Source organism: Petaurus breviceps, unplaced genomic scaffold, assembly GCF_028583685.1.
Source record: "Petaurus breviceps papuanus isolate PSGF00001 unplaced genomic scaffold, PetGlider_PUasm1.0 373, whole genome shotgun sequence".
Classification (NCBI taxonomy): Eukaryota; Metazoa; Chordata; class Mammalia; order Diprotodontia; family Petauridae; genus Petaurus; species Petaurus breviceps.
In genome coordinates, this window is record NW_027186299.1 from 2321286 (window position 1) to 2339635 (window position 18350).

Consider the following 18350-nt stretch of genomic DNA (forward strand, 5'->3'; position numbering starts at 1 on the left):
CCCATCCCTTTTCAAAAGTGGGTGCTTCCAACTTCCCTCCCTCCCAGCCTGCCCTCCCTTCAATCATCTCCCCTCTCATCCCCTTTCCCCCCTACTCTCCTGGAGGGTGAGATGCCCTATTTAGTGTGTATGTCATTCCCTCCTCAAGCCAAATTCAATGGGAATAAGGTTGACCCATTCCCTTTTGCCTTCCCATTCTTCCCCTCCATTGTAACCATTTTCCTTTGCCTCTTCTATATGAGATAGTTTACCCCATTTGGTCTCTCCCCATCTCCTCTCATTATATTCCTCTTTCACCTCTTAATTTCATCTTTTAAGTATCGTCCCTTCCTGTTAAATTGGTCCTGTGCCCTCTATCTATGTATACCTGTAAACATATATACACACATTCACATATGTATTCATATGCCCATATACCTCATATATATGTGTATATATATATGTATGTATATTTCTATTCCCTTCAACTACTGAGAAAAGTTTCAGAAGTTACAATTATTGTTTTTCCATGTAGGAATGTTAATAGTTCAACTTTGATAAGTTCCTTATCATTTCTTTTCCCTGTTTACCTTCTCATGCTTCTCTTGCTTCTTGTATCTGAATGTCAAATTTTCTATTCAACTCTGTTTTTTTTCAGCAAGAATGCTTGAAAGTCCTCTATTCCACTGAATGATCATATTTTTCCCTGAAACATGATACTCAGTTTTGCTGGGTAGGTGACTCTTGATTTTAATCCCATATCCTTTGACCTCCGGAATATCATATTCCAGGCCCTTTGATCCCTTAGTGTAGAAGCTGCCAGATCCTGGGTTATCCTGATTGTGTTTCCACAATATTCAAATTGTTTCTTCCTGGCTGGTTGTAATATTCTCTCCTTAATCTGGGAATTCCAGAACCTGGTTATAATATTCGTGGGAGTTTTCATTTTGGGATCTTTTTCAGGAGGTGATCAGTGGATTTTTTTCAACCTCTATTTTACCCTCTGGTTCTAAAACATCAGGGTAATTTACTTTGAGAACTCCCTGGAGGATGATTTCTAGGTTCTTACTTTGATCATGGCTTTCAGGTAGTCCAATAATTTTTATATTATCTCTCCTGGATCTATTTTCCAGGTCAGTGGTTTTTCCAATGAGATATTTTACATTGCCTTCTATTTTTTCATTTGTTTAGATCTGTTTAACAGCATCTTGATTTCTCATAAAGTCATTAGCTTCCATTTGCTCCAATTTAATTCTGAAGCAATGATTCTCCTCAGTGAGCTTTTGAGATTCTTTTTACATCTGGCAAATTTGGCTTTTTAAGGCATTCTTCTCCTCATTGCCTTTTTGAGCCTCTTTTGCCATTTGAGTCAGTCTGTTTTTTAAGGTATTATTTTCCTTAGTCAGGCTGTTGACTCTCATTTCATAATTTTCTTGCATCATTCTCATTTCTCTTCCCTATTTTTCCTCCACTTCTCTTATCTGCTTCTTAATGTTATGGCCTGTAACCAACTTGTATTTTCCTTTGAAGCTTTTGGTGTAGGAGTTCTAACTTCACCATCTTCCTCCTGTTACATGCTTTGCTAATTTTTGTCCCCAAAATAGGAGTCTAACGTTGCAATATTCTGTCTGCTTTGTTTCCTTTGCCTGGTCATGTTGCCCCTCAGTCACTTGACCCCTGGGCTTTTTGCCACAGTAGGCCTCTGCCACTAGACAGGGGAGCTTTCCTCCCAAACCCTGGGGTTTTCTCAGCTGCTGGAGGTATTAGATGGATGCCCTCTCTGAGGTCTCTGCACACTCTGGCAAGCTGGACACACACCCCAGGACCTCCACCCTAGACTGCAATCCAGATCCAAGCAGGTAAAAGCAAGAGTGATTACCCCTCAGACTGGTGCTTGGTCCCCCTACACTCTGCAGGCCAGGAGCTTTTGCTACCATGTGGTGCTGGCAAGCTGTGCCAGCATTTCAGGGGCTTCTCGCCCCAGGGGGCAAAAGCCATGCACTCCCACTTACTGGGTCCCAAAGTCCAGACTGCACTGACCTCTCACTTTGTCCTTCTCATCTATGTGTTGATAATTCTGGAAACAGCCACAGCTGCTGCTGATCTGGACTCCCTCCAGGTGGTCAGCTGGTCAGGCCCACCCTGGGGCTAAAGTCTTGGCGTGGGGCTGGGTTTGGCTCCCAGAGAACTGGGCTGGCCGATTCCTGCCAGCCTGCCGGGCTGTCCTCAGCGGGAGGTTAGCTTCTCTGTGTCATTTTGTGGGTTCTGCAGCTCCAAAGTTTGTTTAGAGTCCCCTTTTTACATGGATTGGGCAGAGTGGAAGCCAGAGCCGCGGGAAGGTCCTGCTTCTACTCCGCCATCTTGACTCCACCCCCCTGGTATGTTTTTTTAAACTTACGTATCTCTATAGCCTTAGTTCCTTAATTAAGGACAGACTCCATCTTCTACTGCACATTTGAGTAGATGTATTTGGAGCAGGTTCTGGGGGAGCTGAGCAGCCCAGCTCCCATTCAGGCATTCATCTTGGCAGGAAGTCATGCTCTATGTTCTAAGGATCCTCCCAATTAAATTAAATTCATTCCAATTCGCTTCAGTACAATTCAGTGTGATTTAACACAACACATATTTATTGAGTGGTTACTATGTGTGAGGTACTGTGAGAATTGGTACTGGAGATAAAATCCCAAAATAGAGACTAGCCCATACTCTCAAGGAGATTACATTCTACTGGGGGATATATCATTTGCACAAATAAGTGTGTACATGGGGTCAGCTCCTTTTCACTTCCCCCTAGATTCAAGGTTCTCCTGGCTCATATGTACTCAAAACCTTAGGTCTCAAGACACCACAGTTGTATTTACTTTTTCTAGGCAGCCAGAGGACAAAATTAGCTCAAACCAATGCATCCAGTGAAATAGCTTAATAAGAAAAGTACAAATAAACTCTCTCCCCCATAAGCTTATAGGTTACATTCTCCCACGAATGGCAATACCATTGGTGGTAGTAGCTGGGTGCAAACAAATGTGGAAAAGCACATGTAACCAGAGCATGTTTCATTAGGGACATCTCCAGATGGGTCACATGGGTCACTTCTCACCTTGGCATTTTTCTGTGCCAGAGAGGCTGCTTCCTCCCCAATTCCTATGGTGTGTAACCTCCAGTGGGCTTTGTTACCACATGTGACTACATGAAGCAAAAACTTCATAGGATGGAACCTCCTGTTTCCACTTCCTGCTTCCCCTAAAGCTGTTACCTCTTCTTTAGAGGAAAATTGGCCTCTGCTACTTGGTTTTTGGCTTTAAGGTCAGAGCTTTTGGCAACTGCTCTTGTAGAAAACTGAAGCTCTGAATTAGGCTAGGACCTCAAAAAGTGTGTGTGTTTTGTTTCTCAAGGTCTTGGTGGGAATGAGCTTTTCCCCTCTAAAAGAAGATTCCTTGACATAGGCACCAATATCTTTGGAACAGAACCAAAGCCATCAGGTGAACATCACATCAGGTGAACAGCACCCTCATGTCTAAATCTACTTTTTGAGGTTCTATTCCTGGGTACCAAGGGCAAGGTCTCTGGCAGGGATCTTACTGACTTAAGGTTAGAAAGTCCTTGAGGCTTCATGTTTAATTCCTGATTGCTAACTTACATTCAGCCTCCATTTATAAGTTGTGCTTCTTCCCTACTTACAAAGATTCTTTGGGTTCAGGGACTCAGAGTTTATTAACCTCAGACTCTTTTGGTCTTTCATGTAAATGAATGGAAAGTGGGATAAAGACACTAGAACAAAAGTAAGGTCACCCCCACACATATACATACATGCATGTATACATATTTATATATATACATATATATATATCCATATAGAGAAAGAGAAGAGAGAGACAGAGAGCAAGAGAAACAGAGAGAGAGAGAGAGGAAGAGAGAGAGAGAGAGGAAGAGAGGGAGAGGGAGAGAGAGACAGAGACAGAGACAGAGAGAGACAGAGAGAGACAGAGAGAGAGACAGAGAGACAGAGAGAGACAGAGACAGAGAGACAGAGAGAGAGAGACAGAGAGAGAGACAAAGAGATAGATAGAGAGAGAGAGAGAGAGAGAGAGAGAGAGAGAGAGAGAGAGAGAGAGAGAATGAGGATCTGCTTTACTTAGATGCAAAGTATATACACAAAGTAATTTAAGGTAACTTCAAGAGGTAAAGAGTGACCAAAATTGAGAAAATAAAGAGAAGCCTTGTGGAGGAGATATCACCTCTGCTTTTTTCTGAGGTTCTTTGAAGGATGCCAGGTATCCTGGGTATCTGTAGCAGCAAGCACCCTAGCATGCCCAGGTGGCTGCTAGAACAGGTTCTTTGATCTGCTTTTCTAAAGGAAAGCAACTAAAAAAAGATTAGCAATCTTACTTTAATCAAACATATATGTCATTCACTTAGTTCAGGGTAAAAAATCAGCACCCTGAACTTCAGAGAATACAATAGAAGTTACAAGCAATAAAAAAATATAGACAGAGAAAGTAACACAATTCAGCAGACCAACAGACAGGGCTTCTAGCTGTCTGACCATTACATATATACATAGTTAGTTATCAGAGAGAGAGGCACCAACATCTGGGTTTTCAAAGCTGGAGGGACTCAATGGCTACCCAGAATCTCATAAATATATAACCTTCTCCAGGGTCAGAGGACTTAATGTGCTTCATAACCCAGTGCCTAACTATAAAGTAACAAAAGGTGTGGGCCTTCCTGAAAAAAAAAAACAAGCCTCTCCTAAGCAGACTACTCTTGTTGGGCTCCAAGTGAGGCCCATTAAGGGGCAGGGGAGATCTTCAAACTCCCTTACAGTATTCTAGGAGATGGATACAAGGATGATAAGCATTATGGTCATGGCACTGGGTGGGGCACTTTTCCTGGAATGGAAAATGCATGAAGGAGAAACATTAAGTAAATCTGGAAAGGACAGATTATAAAGGCTTTGAATGCAAGACTGGAGATGTTGTGTTTTATCCAAAAGGCAAAGCGAATCCAATATAAGGAGAGGATGTGGGCAAATTTTTATTATTAGCTCAATAGACACTGGCAAGAACAGAGATTGGAAGCAGGGAGAACAAGACGGAGGATGCTGCACCAGTCTGGGTGAAAGGTAAGAAGGGATGCACTGGGGTGGTGCCCCTGGGAGTGAAAAGAAGGGGGAAGATGAGAGAGATGTTGTGAAGGAAGAATTGACAAAACTTGGCTATTGATTGACTGTGTGGTCCCAGATCAGACTTCCTAGCATTTCTATCTAGAGTTGATGATTAGAGATGAAAGGTCTGAGATGGAATCCCTGCTGATGACCCTCCCACCTCCCATGTCTTGTACTTGGCCTTGTACTTGGAGACACGAAGTATGGTGCTGGGGCAAAGAACATGGTGGGGGTTGGGAGCCAGGAGCCATGTGGACAGTTCTCCTCTGACCCTTGCTGAATGACCTTGACCAAGTCCTAGGCTTAATGGATTTAGAGATCCAGTTTACCTCCTCCTTTTTATAGTGGAGAAAGTTAAAGCCAAGGAGTGTGAAAGGATTTATCCAAGGTCACCAGGTAGTAAGTGTCAGAACCCGAGTTTGTACCATGCTCTTCTGACCACAAAGCCAACCCTCTTCCAATCACTCCCTGTCTCTCAGCCTGGTGCTTTCTCTATAAACAGGAGAAAACAGTTAGTACACTCCCCACAGTGTTCCTGTGTGAACTTCCTAGCACAACAGAGAACAGTTTCTATTAACTTTAATTGATTTAAAGACAATGTTTGCTAGGGTTTCCCAAAAAGGCTTGTTTGTTTTTTTTAAAGACTGAGCCTGAGATCTCACTGACTGTGTGCTCTGGGCACCACATTTCATGATGGACATTCAGAAGCCAGAGACTGTCTGAGGAGAGCAAACAGGCAAAGGAAAAGCCTTGAGGATCAGGTGAAGGAGCCAGGGATGCTTAACCTGGAGAAGAGAAACCCCAGGGGAGCCCCCTGCTCTCAGGGTTGGCCCTAAGGACAGATCCAGGGGCAATGGGAAGAACTGATAGAGAGGCTGCTTTAGGCTCCAGGTAACTCCAGAGCTGTCTCTGAGCTGGTGGTTCCACTGCTCTGGGGGAGGGGGGCTTCCAAAGGACCCAACTTGGGGTAAGTGCTTCATTCATGCTTATTAATTAACTCAATAGATTGGAAGAGACAACATGGGTGCACTCAAGTTCCTGTAAAATAAATACAACTGTATCCCAAAGAGATCAAAGAAAAGAGAAAAGGACACATTTGTACAAAAATATTTATAGCAGGTCCTTTTGTGGTGGCCAAGGACTGGAAATGGAGGGAAATCAGTGGGGAATGGCTGAACAAGTTGTGGCATATGATTACGATGGAACACTACTGTGCTATAAGAAATGATGAAGGGGATGGTTTCAGAAAAATCTGGGAAGGTTTATATGAACTGATTCAGGGTAAAGATGAGGTGAAAGACTTAGCTACCCTGATCAAGACAAGGATCCAAGACAATTACAAAGGACCCACGATGACAAATGCTCCCCACCTCCAGAGAGAGAGCTGATGAACTCTGAGTGCTGATTAAGCAGCATTTGTTACTCTCAGTATCTTCCTGGTGTGTATATGTGTGTTTTCTTTTGCAACATGGCTAACATGGACATGTCTTCTGCATGGCTTTGATGTTTCTGCCTCTCGCACATCTCTTGCATCTCCCCTTCTCCCCACTCATGCAGGCACCACCTTACCACCTCTTCATCACTCACCACCCCCTTATCACCTCTTACCTAGACTATCGCCACAGCCTCGTGGGGGTTGGGGCTCCCCACGGTGCATGTAATTCTTCTGAATTAACTTCAGTGGCTCCCTATTGCCTCCAGAGAGGCTTTTAAAGCCATGCTCAGACCTGGCTCCCCTTCCTTGATAGCCTTCTTGCACATTCTGGCTCCTTCTTCACCTTGTGATGCAGCCAGGCTGACTTTCCCTCTTTTCCTCCAGCCACTCTTACCTTCTGTCCCCATGTCTGTTCACTGGCTGCTCCCCATGAGTGGAATGCTCTCTCTCCTCACCTCCTCCTCTTCTGACTTCCTTCAAGGTACAGCTCAGGTTACATCTTCAGCATTAAGATTTACCCCATCCCCCTTTCCCCAATTACTAGCACCTTCCATCTCAAATGACTTTGTAGTTGTGTACGCTTTAAAAATAAATGTGTATTTATTCACTTCCTGTCTTCACTGTACAGATTTTTATATGTACTCATTGTCTCCCTCTATAGTAAAACCCCATTTTCCTTCCCTGTGGAATTGTTTCTTTGTGTCTTTAGGTCTTGGCTGGTTCAGGAATGGATGGACACCAACACTGTCCTAATTTTGAAATAAATTCAATGTGGACCAAGGTGGGAGAGCAGATTTATCTCTGCCAGACCCAGGCAGGAGCATTAGCCCCTTCTGATTTTCATGAAAACTCAGAGACCCAGCTTCAGGGAGAAGTGGGGGTGGGGGTGGGGAAGAGGACCCTTGAAGACCAGCTTTCAAGTCAGCGGCACATTTGGGGAAGATGAGGTCCACCGTGGGCTGGGAGCTGGCAAACACTTCTGCCATCACTTCCCAAAACACGTTTCTTTCTAAGGCATAACCCTGCTCTTGTGAAGTCAATCATTTAATTAAGGGGAACTCATGATTTGGGACATTCCCTGGATTACTCAGCACATTTTTCCCCCTCAGAGTTTTTCCAGGTTTCAGAAAAGTGTTAGGACAATGACTTCACTCAATGAAATCAGTTAAATTGTCTAATGTAGAAGCGCCCTCACGTTGACTTTCTCAGGATGAGGATTCCAGGAAAACTCATTAGCTAGAACTGGTCCTCCCTCTTCACCACAGCAACTCCTGTTCATGTGCCTTTCTGCAAAGTAGTTTCCTCCCAAAGTCGAGGAAGTGAGTGAAAGCACAGCCACGCTCCAGCTTCTCCCTTCACTCTCCTTTCTCTGCTCAGGACTGCGGCCTCAATCCCCTTCACTCACTCACGCCTCTGACTCTCTATTCTCACTGAAGCATGGGCACCAAATACACCTACAGCCCAGTTACAGCTGCCCTTCCACTCTGCTGCATACCCAAGACCCAAGTGGGCCTCCCAGCATCTCACACCTCATTGCCAAAGATACCAGACTCTTTCTTCTAAGAGATAACCAGGATGAACTAGCTGGGGCTTCACCCCATGACACTGACCTGCAGGGGACATGCTCTCTCCTTGGGATGTGGTGGGATAGCATTTCTCCCTGTCGTGGTCTAGAGACCATGATATTTCAGACCAAATGCTCTGCTGGCTTTCACTGTACTTGCCCCACACCATGGACACCATTGCTAGGGTAGCCCTCCACCAGCTGCCACCTTCTCCTCAATCCCTTCAGGGGGCAGGGGATTCTCTATGGCAGGAGCCTCCCTCTATCCCTGGATGGCTGTGCCTTTTCCATGTGTTCACAAACCATCCTTGGCAGCTAGGGGGTGCCACAGTGTCTAGAGCTTTGAGCCTGGAGATCAAGATATGAGTTCAAATCTAGCCTCAGATATTTACTGGCTGATTGGCCTTGGGAAAGTCATTTTTTAACCTCTGTCTGTCTCAGTTTCATCAGCTGTAAAGTGAGGATAATAACACTGCCTACCTCACAGAGCTGTTGTGAGGGTCAAATGAGAAAATAAGTATAAAGTGCTTAGCCTGGTTGGCAGATAGTGTCGTGTAAATGTTATCTCCTTCCCCTTCCCAACCCCCTCCTCCTCTTCCTCCTCATCTCTTTAAAGAGCCATTTAAGAGTTTTCCCAGAAATCCCAGCCAAGCTGCACTCCAATTTGATAGCCTCTGTTTTTCTCTTCCCTTTCTTGAACATCTTGAGGATGTCCTCAGGGTCTAGGCTAGGTGTAGAAAGAGGGAACTAAAAGAAACATTAGGGCAGCCGGGTGGTATGGCAGTGAATAGAGCAATGGGCCTGGAGTCAGGAAAACTCATCTTGAGTTCAATTCCAGGCTCAGATACTTAGCTGTGTGACCCTGGGCAAGTCACTTAACTTTGTTTCCTTCAGTTTCCTCATCTGTAAAATGAGCTGGAGAAGGAAATAGCAAACCCCTCCAGCACCTCTGGCAAGAAAACCCCAAATGGGGTCACAAAGAGTTGGACATGACTTAACAACAAAAGAAATGTGTGCATACATTTAAAATAAAGTCACTTCCATCTTCCTCTGAGAGATAAGGGCCTGAGTTGTGGAGCACAGCACACCCTCTGCTTTTTAGACAGCTGTGTTTTTTTTCTTCTTTCTTCCTCTTTGAAATTCTTGGTTGTAAAAGATGGTGTCTGAGAGGGAGAGGAGGAAGGGATGCCTTGAGTAGTGCAGGTGATGTAAAAACTAAAGGCAGTAACACAGTGGTATTTAAAATAAATAGAATTAAAACAGGTAGCTGCCAGAAGACTTGAATCCTAAGAAGAGAGGTTTTGTGAAATGCTGTAAATTGGGCCAGAAGTTAAGGAAGATTACTTTTTTTTTTAATGTAATTCATTCATTACCAATGATAATGAAGATCCCGGAATTCTGGTTGTATCAAGGATTAAAGATTTTTAAATAAGGCTCTGTCTTTGGAAAATGCCCTTCCTGGGTCCACATGGGTGTGGATAATTTGGGCCCCAGGGGCTGGTTCTCCTTGGCCTCCATTTCCTGTCCCTGCTGGGCATGTTTTGGACTCCATCTCTCCCTTTTCTTGGAGGAGGATTGGCCCAAACTCCATACTTGACTTCAGCTCTTAACTTGTGGGCACCCTGCCTGATTTCCTGGTTTCCGTCACAGGACTGTCATGTCTGGAACAATCACTTGGGAGAGGAAGGAGTCTTATTGCATTTGGACACAGAGGACAGTGTCCAGGAACAGGGAGTGTGAATGGGAAAGAGGGGTATTCAGCCTGGAGATCAGGACAGGCTTCCTCAGCATTGGAGTTGCCCAGAATGGAGTGGGTTTTGTGGATGCATTGGCTAGATGTCTGATTTGGGGGAATGTGAGAGCCCGGATTCTGTTCAGTTGTGATTAGGTCTGAAGGCTGCTGAAGATTCATTTACCTCTGGGATGCTGCCATGAAATGATAAAATTAGATGAGCTTGGTAAGGGAGACAGTGCTGGATGAGGCTGGTCTTTGGGGCCTCACTCTGCCATTGATTCTCTCCTTCCTCCCCCAGACTGCCAAAAAAGCTTTAATCTTACCGGTAAAGAAGTCCGGGAAGATGCTGCCCTTGGAGGGTCCCCATTTCACCATCTCACTAGATCTGAGTTCACCAGGCAGGGAAGGCAGCCTCTGGGAATGGGGGCTGCAAGCTCTCCTGGGATGGTTGGTGTGTCCTGCGTCATGATGCACCAAATCACAAAGTGGAGTTTACATTTATCACCTCCAGAAGGGACCCACAGGGAAGCGATGATGGACCCCCTCAGCTCCCTGTGGTGCCCATTGTCTTCAGAAAGCAAATAGCAGCAGCAACAGTAATAATGCCCCCAGGAAAAATAGGTGACCCTCTGCTTATCTACTGCCTTGAGCTTTGCACCATATCAAGCTTTTATTAGATCCTCTCAAGAGCCCTGAGAAGTGGGTGCTGCCAATAGAACCATCTCCTTTCAGAGGAAGAAGCTAAGCCTGAAGTTATGTGATGTGCTGATGCACACAGAGCTAGGAAATGTCCAAGGGGTGATTTGAACCTGGAGCATCCTGACTCTGCCCCCAGCTCTCTACCCCTCATACCACACTGCATCCCCACAGGAATCACTTCTGGGCTGTGTCTGTACCCATGAGCTCACCTGAGCCTGGCCTGAGAGGTCACAACTAGAGGTATGATTAGCCCAGTTCCACTTTACAAATGAGAAGACTGAGGATCACGCAGAGCCAACCTCAGAGGTGGTGTTTGAACTCAGCTCTTCCTGGCTGTGAATCCCTTTCCACTTTATTTTAATGTCTCTCAACAGAAATTATATGTAGTCTATTTAAATGATAGCTGATATTTTCATAGTCCTTTAACACTGGCAAAGCCTGGCATCTATGCTATTGCCCCTGGGCATTCCCAAAACTGTGACGTACATACTAAAGCTATTATCCCAAGCCTATTTTACAGATGAGGAAACGGATGCTTAGGGAGTTCAAATGACCTGTCCACATAGCTAAGTAACTATCAGAGGCAGGATTCGCACCCAAGTTAAGCCTTCCTGTCTCCCATCCTTCCCTAGTTGCATCTTTGGGAAGGACACTGACTCATATTGTCACTGACCCTAGGCAAGAGTTTCACTTGCCTGCTTGACTGAGGAAGTGGGCTTGACTCCTTGGGCCAGAGGTAATAACAATAAATAACCCCTGACATGTCCATGGTACTTGCCGTGTGCCAGGCACTGTGCTAAACATCATACAATTGTTATCTCATTTGATCCTCACAATGACCTTGGGAATGGGTGCTGTTATTGCCTCCTATTTTCACACATGAGGAAACTGAGGCAGACAGGGGTTACATGACTTACTCAGGGTCACCCAACTAGAAAGTCACATTCAGACTCAGGTCTCCCTCATTTCAGGACCAGCGCTCTGTCCAGTGGACCACTTACCTGCCAGCTGTTGTCTTAGAAGAGAGCCCTAATTGAGGCTGAGACACCTGGACAGGATGCCAGCTTGCTTTCTTTCTCCCCCACTTGGCCAAGGGCTTCCCCACTTCTTTGCCAACTGGAGTTCATCAGCTGGGGAGATTTTCCATAATCAATACAGTCTGCAATAAAAATCCATTACCTTTCTGCAACTACAGAGGACCAGGGGGCTGCTCCAGAGTCTCTCATTTCTCTCCATCTCCCTCATCTTCTGCCTCCCATCAGCCACAAGGTCCTGCTGTTGCCACCCCCGCAAGCATCAACTCTCCTGTCCACCCCCTCTTCTCCATTCTCCATTCCCACTGGCCCCATCCTCACTCAGGCTTGGTAATAGCACAATTACCTTCTCACACAGTAGCCTCTCACCCCCGCAATCCTGCCTGTGTAGGCTGCCATATTCATTTTCCTAATTCCAAGCTCAGGCAATGTCCCTCACCTGCCTACAGTGACTTCCCATTGCCCATAGGAAAAAATCCAAACTAAAAGGAGCTGCAGGCAGACACCTCCCTATCTGCTCAGTCTTTATTCTTTCTTCTGTCTTCTACTAGCATGGGGTCCCTCTAACGGGACCTATCTGCTACCTTCTGAAAATAGCGGGTGTTTTCTCTGCAACTGGGAGGGTTAGTCAAGTACCTGCCTCTTAGCTACCTCTCTTCTCTAATCCCGGGCCCTGCCTGCAAGAAATCAGTCTTTTGTGGAAATAGAAAACCATGGTGACCTGTCCTTGACTTTGGCATCATTGTTTGGAGAGAGGCTGTGGCTTGGCTGGATCCCTATTAACCCCATCACCCCCATCCTCTCCATCATCCACATCATCCCCATCACCCTCATCCTCTCCATCACTCCCATCCTCTCCATCATCTCCATCACCCCCATCCTTTCCTTCCTCTCCATCACCCCATCCTCTCAATCATTCCCATCACCCCCATCCTCTCCATTATCCCCATCAACCCATCCTCTCCATCATCTCCATCACTCCCATCCTCTCCATCATCCCCATCACCCCATCTGTAGCAGCAAGCACTCCGGCGTCCTCAGGGTTTGCTGCCACCACAGGTTCTTGGATCTGCTTTGTTAAAGGAAAGCAACTCAAAATGGGTTAACAAGCTTACTTTAATCAGTCAGACCATATATCATTTACCTTGTTCAGGGGAAAAAGGTCAGCACCCCGAACTTCAAAGTATACAGGCAGAATTATCAAGACAGAAACAGATCAAGTAGACAGCTTTCCAAACTGTCCAGCCATTACATCCATACCCAGTCAACATCTGGGTTTCAACATCTGGGTTTTTCAAAGCTGGGGAGCCTCTGGATAACGGCTTCCCAGAATCCAGATCAAATCACAGAACACTTCTCAAAGTGAGCCCCAAAACAAAGCCACACATCAGGGCTTATATAGCCTTCTCCTGGCTCAGAGAATGTAACAACCTTATTGACCCACTGGCCAATCAAAAAGTATCAACTGAAAAACAAGCCTCCCACCCCAGGCTTGAGGTGCACTTTAGCCTAGGGGCAGGGAAGATCTTCAAATTTGCATTTCCATCACCCCATCCTCTCCATCATCTCCATCACCTCTATCATTTCCATCATCCCCATCACCCTCACCATCCATAGCATCCTATCTGCTACTGGGATTGTCTTTAAAATGCTTGTAGTGACTCTATGGATAGGATTATTATCCTATTATCCTATTATTATATTATTATCCTATACAGTTGAAGGAATGGCCTTGCAGGGGATATAAGGAAAAAAGGACACAAGCCTTTATTAAACACTGACCACATGCCAGGTGCTGTGCAGGCTTTGAAGTCATGGGGATGGATGTCCCTGATTCCCAGGCCAGTGCTCCATCCGCTGTATCAGATATCTGCCCTAGGAGAAGCTTCCATTCCTGTCTCTCCTGGGTGGGCAATAAGCTCCTGGAGGGAAAGAACAGCTTCCTCTTTTATCCCCCAGCATTATGCCTCGAATGCAGCAGGCGCTTCATAAATGCTCATTGACAGCTAAGACCTAGCTGCTCTCCCAGTGTTAGAAGGGGAGTTCCTTGAGAGCAGGGACTGCCCTGCTTCCCTTCTGTATCCTCAGCACTTTGCACTCAGCAAGTGCTTAATATATGCCTTGGCATTCATCCATCAGATCAGGGAAGTGTGTGCTGTCCATGGTGCTGGCCTCTGGGAGTCCAAGTTGAAGAGGAATTTTCCATGGATGGTGAGATGCTTTAGGGCCTCATGTCTGAGGACTGCACCACGTCCCAGAACACTAAGTCTTGAAGGCAGCCAGGATGCAGAGGAAAGGAAAGACAGCGTTCCAGGTATGGGGACCCTCCAATGCAAGGGCATGGGGATGGGGAGCCCAGTGGTGGGCCTGGAGTACCAGAGCTGGCCTATCTGGATCACAGAGAGTCAAGTGGAAGAAGACAGGAAAGCTAGGAAAGAGACACAGGGACTGAACTGTCTAACAGCGGGCCTGGGAGTCAGGCAGCTTTAAGTTCAAATCTGGCCTGAGACATTCACTGTCTGTGTGACTCTGGGAAAGGCACTTAATCTCTGGCCACCTCATTTTCATCATCTACAGAGTGGGGATAACAGGAGCACCTGACTCCAGGATTGTTGTGAGGGCAAAGTCAGGTATCCGTGAAGCACTTTGCAAACCTCACAGCACTATAAATGATGAAAGCAGGAAGTTAGAGGATTTTTTGAGCAGGGGAGTGCCGTAGTCAGACTTGTTTGCACTTTACCAGCATGTTGGCAGCTGTCTGGACAGAAGGAAGGTTTGAGGAGGGTCTGCAATCATCCAGGTGAGAGGCTGAGAGGGTCTGAGTTAGGATGGGGCTGAATGCGGCAGGACAAGGGAGAGAGATGTGTGTGGGAAGGTGGGATCAGTAAGTTAAGGCCACCATTCGACTCTGTGGGGAGTCCAGGCCTGACCCTGAGCCTGGTGAATAGGATGGTGGGCTCCCCAAAAGCAACAGATGAATTGGGAGAGGGGAGCATTTGGGGGCAGACCTCCCAAGGTCTGTTTTGGGCCTGTGGAGTTTACACTCACCCAGCGCTTTAGGCTGCTAACCTTATTATTATGGATCTTATGCTGTGTTTGACCATCACCTGACAACAGTGTTGCAGGGGATTTATTACAAGTGGTGTTTTTTCCATTTAACAGATGGGGAAACTGAGGCTCTCATCCAATATTAACACAGCTGCCAGAGTCTCTGGGCTTGGAAAGCCTCAGAGACCAAATGCTCCCTGAGGCATGTGCCCCTCTGCTGTGTACCAACAGGTGGTCAGTCATTCAGTCTCTGTTCAAAGACCTCCGGGGTAGAGGAACCCACCACCTCCTAGGGCAGCCCATCCTACCTGGGCAGCTTCCACTGTTGGGAAGTTCATCCTGCCATTCAACCTAAATCTGCTACTTTGAAACCCTCCCCCTTCCCACCCCATGCACTTCCTGGTCTTGGCCTCTGGGCTAATCCACAGGACAGAAATGTCTGAAATCCCATGCCCTTCTTAAATCTGAGATCGTGAGCCTCTGACCAAGTCCAGTGTTCTCTCTCCTGTATGAGGCTGCACAAGGCTGTTCAGCATTAGTTTATATTCAACAACAGATTCCTTTAAACTGGAAAATGCCAGGCCTGGAGGCAGAACATGAGCAGAATCCCAGATAATAGAAAGGGGACTCTTTTCCCCTTGGCTTGAATTTTAAAGATCTTTTACTTATTCAAATTAAGTCATGTTCAATAAAAATGCCCAGTTCTTTCTAGTTCTGTTAAAAATGTAAGAGTCTTTACCATTTTAAAAGGAAAAGTTCCTGTGTGTTAAGTTGTAAAAAACCATCCCGTCCCCTTACCCCCCAGTGTTCATACCGAAGTTGACGCCATTTTGCCAGTGTCCGTGGAAGGCCAATATTCTTCAGGCTTATGGACCCACTATCTTCACCTTTGGCTGAGCTAGCCTCTTGCCTTAGGCACAAGTCTATGATTCCAACTATTTGGGTTCCTACTGAGACCAGGAGGAGGGGAGGGGTGGGCCTGATCACTCTTCTCCATAGTCTAGGGAACCATCCCATGACAAAACAAACACCAAGATATGGGACTGGGAACAGCTGGTAAAGGCTTGAGAGGCCACCATTCCTCTCATTCACAGAATGAGCGGGCATTCGTTGAGCTCATAGGTCTACAAAGCCCTGCTTGGGCCCTGGGGATGAAAAGAGAGCTAAGGAGGGAACCCACAACCAAGGAGGGGACAAGTTCATTTGAAGCAGAAAGGCAGATAATGAGAGATCTGGAAGGGGAGACAGGCAGCTGTTCACTCACTCAATCGACCAGCATTTATCATGTATCTGGCACTGTGCTAAGTGCCAGAGGCAGAGACAAAGTAAAATGACTTAGGTCCCCAAAGCTTATGTCCTAATGGGGAGACAGCAGGCAGAAATCAGAAAAGACAAGACTGTGACAATCCTGATGGAAGCGGGGCCTGCAGGTGATGGTCACAGGCCTTAGCAAGGACTTGGAGGGGCAAAGAGTCCAAGACTTCAAGGAAGATCTCATGGCAAAGGCATCCTTTGACCGATTTTGGCACAGTGTTGGGGAACGATTGCTGCCAATGAGAGCTGTCCCCAGGTGGAAGGGGCTATTTCAGGAGGTGGTGAGTTTGCCCTCCCTGGAGGTCAGAAAACAAAGATTGGACAGCAACTGGTCCCATATAACAGGGATGTTGTGGTCCAGTCATTTCAGTCATGTCCAACTCCCCATGGCACCATTTGGGGTTTTCTTGGCAGAGATGCTGGAGTGGTTTGCCATTTCCTTCTCCAGCTCATTTTATAGATGAGAAACTGAGGCAAACAGTGTGAAGTGACTTACCCAGGGTCACACAACTATCAAATGCTTGAGATGAGCCTTCCTCACTCCAGGCCTGGAGCCCTATCTACTCACTGCACCGCCAGGCCCACCTGGAAGGGTACCTTTGGTGTACAGACTGGGTTAGAGGGCAGAGGTCTTTTCCAGATCTCAAGCTCTGATTCTGTGACTTGGGTCATGGAGAAATAGGGGTGGGGTGTGACAGTGGCTTCACCAGGAAAAGACAGAGAAGGTGAGAATTCATTCTGGGTAACTAGGCAAGAGAGCATGAGTGGGCAAGATGGGAATGGGGACATACGGCAGAGGGGTGGGGGGGGGGGGGCTGTTGGGTTCAGTGTACGTGTAGAGGGTTTGTAAAGGAAGAACTTAGCCAGGGAATCTTTTATAAACTTCCTTTCAGCTCTCAGGTTCTCACCAGGCCTCAGACAGCACTTTTTATCCCCATCCCAAATCTATTCAAAGGTACCTCCTAATTAGCATTGTATGGTTCTAATCAACATAAAAAACCAATTAAATATTCTAATCTGGAAATGTGAAACTCAGTGCTGAATTCCTTTCTCCCTTGTGGATTGCCCAAGGGGCTGTTGAACTGAGAACCTTATGTTTTGTAAGTAAAGACATAATTTTAGACTCTAATAGGGCTGATCACTCTGTCCCTGTGTCCTCAGCCTCAACATTGGCAGGTCTTACAGACTGAGAGGTGGCATCCGTGAGGGCCTCAATGACAAATGCCAATCAAGTGCCCCCAACTCTTCCAGGCTGGGGAGTTAACTGTGCAGAAAATTACATGAGAAATGAAGCATCATTTCACACACATAAAATTAATTCCTCATTTTTTTTAATGTGCAGCCCATCTCTCTTCTTAATAGGAAATAGAATCCTCAGCTGAGGGCCTTCACCATTCCGGGAAGGTGACAGTGAGATCTAGAACACTGTGCCGTTGGGCTCTGGCTGGCAGCTTGATGTAGGTACCAGTTACAGAGGTACTAAGGTGTCTGACCCTCGAGGATTAAGTGCAAAGAGGCTCTACAGGGTTGGGACTCAGAGGGGAATTATTTATTTATTTTAATGGGGAGGGAATTGAGGGAGAACACAGAAACTTAGGAAACTGCCCCTTAAAGTGAAGGTTGTTTGCTTTCCTCTAGAACCACAGACTCTGCAGGTATCGGCACCCCATCACGCCAAGAGATTCTGTTGGAAGTCTAAAGCCCCTGCCAGTTTCATGCTCAGCCACATCTGTCCCTGTCCCCACATTGGAATCCTGCCTCAGACCAGAAAGAGGCTTCTTCACAAGGGATGGACACATCCCATCTTCCCATGACGTTCCACTCTGAGAGATCAGCAGGAGTGGGACAGAAACAGATGAGGTGGGCTCCTAGTGTGGTGAAAGGCAGAAGGGAAGTGTTCATGTAAGAGACCAGGGTTAGAATCCTGCCTTGGTTATTTAGTGCCTTGGAGATGCCCTCGGAGGCACTTAGTCCATCCCAGATATAGATACAGAGTCTTTCTACTATATCCCCCCAAAACAGAGTCCACCTGCTGCTGAAAGAGTCCCAGAGAGGGGGGAGCACATGGCACCTTGGTCACAGCATTGTCTTCGGATCAAACCTGGCTTCTTTGAATTGTCCTTCCCCCTGCTCCTGATTCTGCTCTCCAGGGCCAAGCAGCCCAAGCCTGGGCCCTCCATGGGGGGGGAGGGGGAGAAGGTGAGAGAAAGAGACAGACAGAGACAGAGACAGAAAGGAGAGAGAGAGACAGAGAGACACAGACAGAAAGGAGAGAGACAGACAGACACAGACAGAGACACAGACAGAAAGGAGACAGAGAGACAGAGAGACAGAGAGAGAGAGAGAGAGAGAGAGAGAGAGAGAGAGAGAGAGAGAGA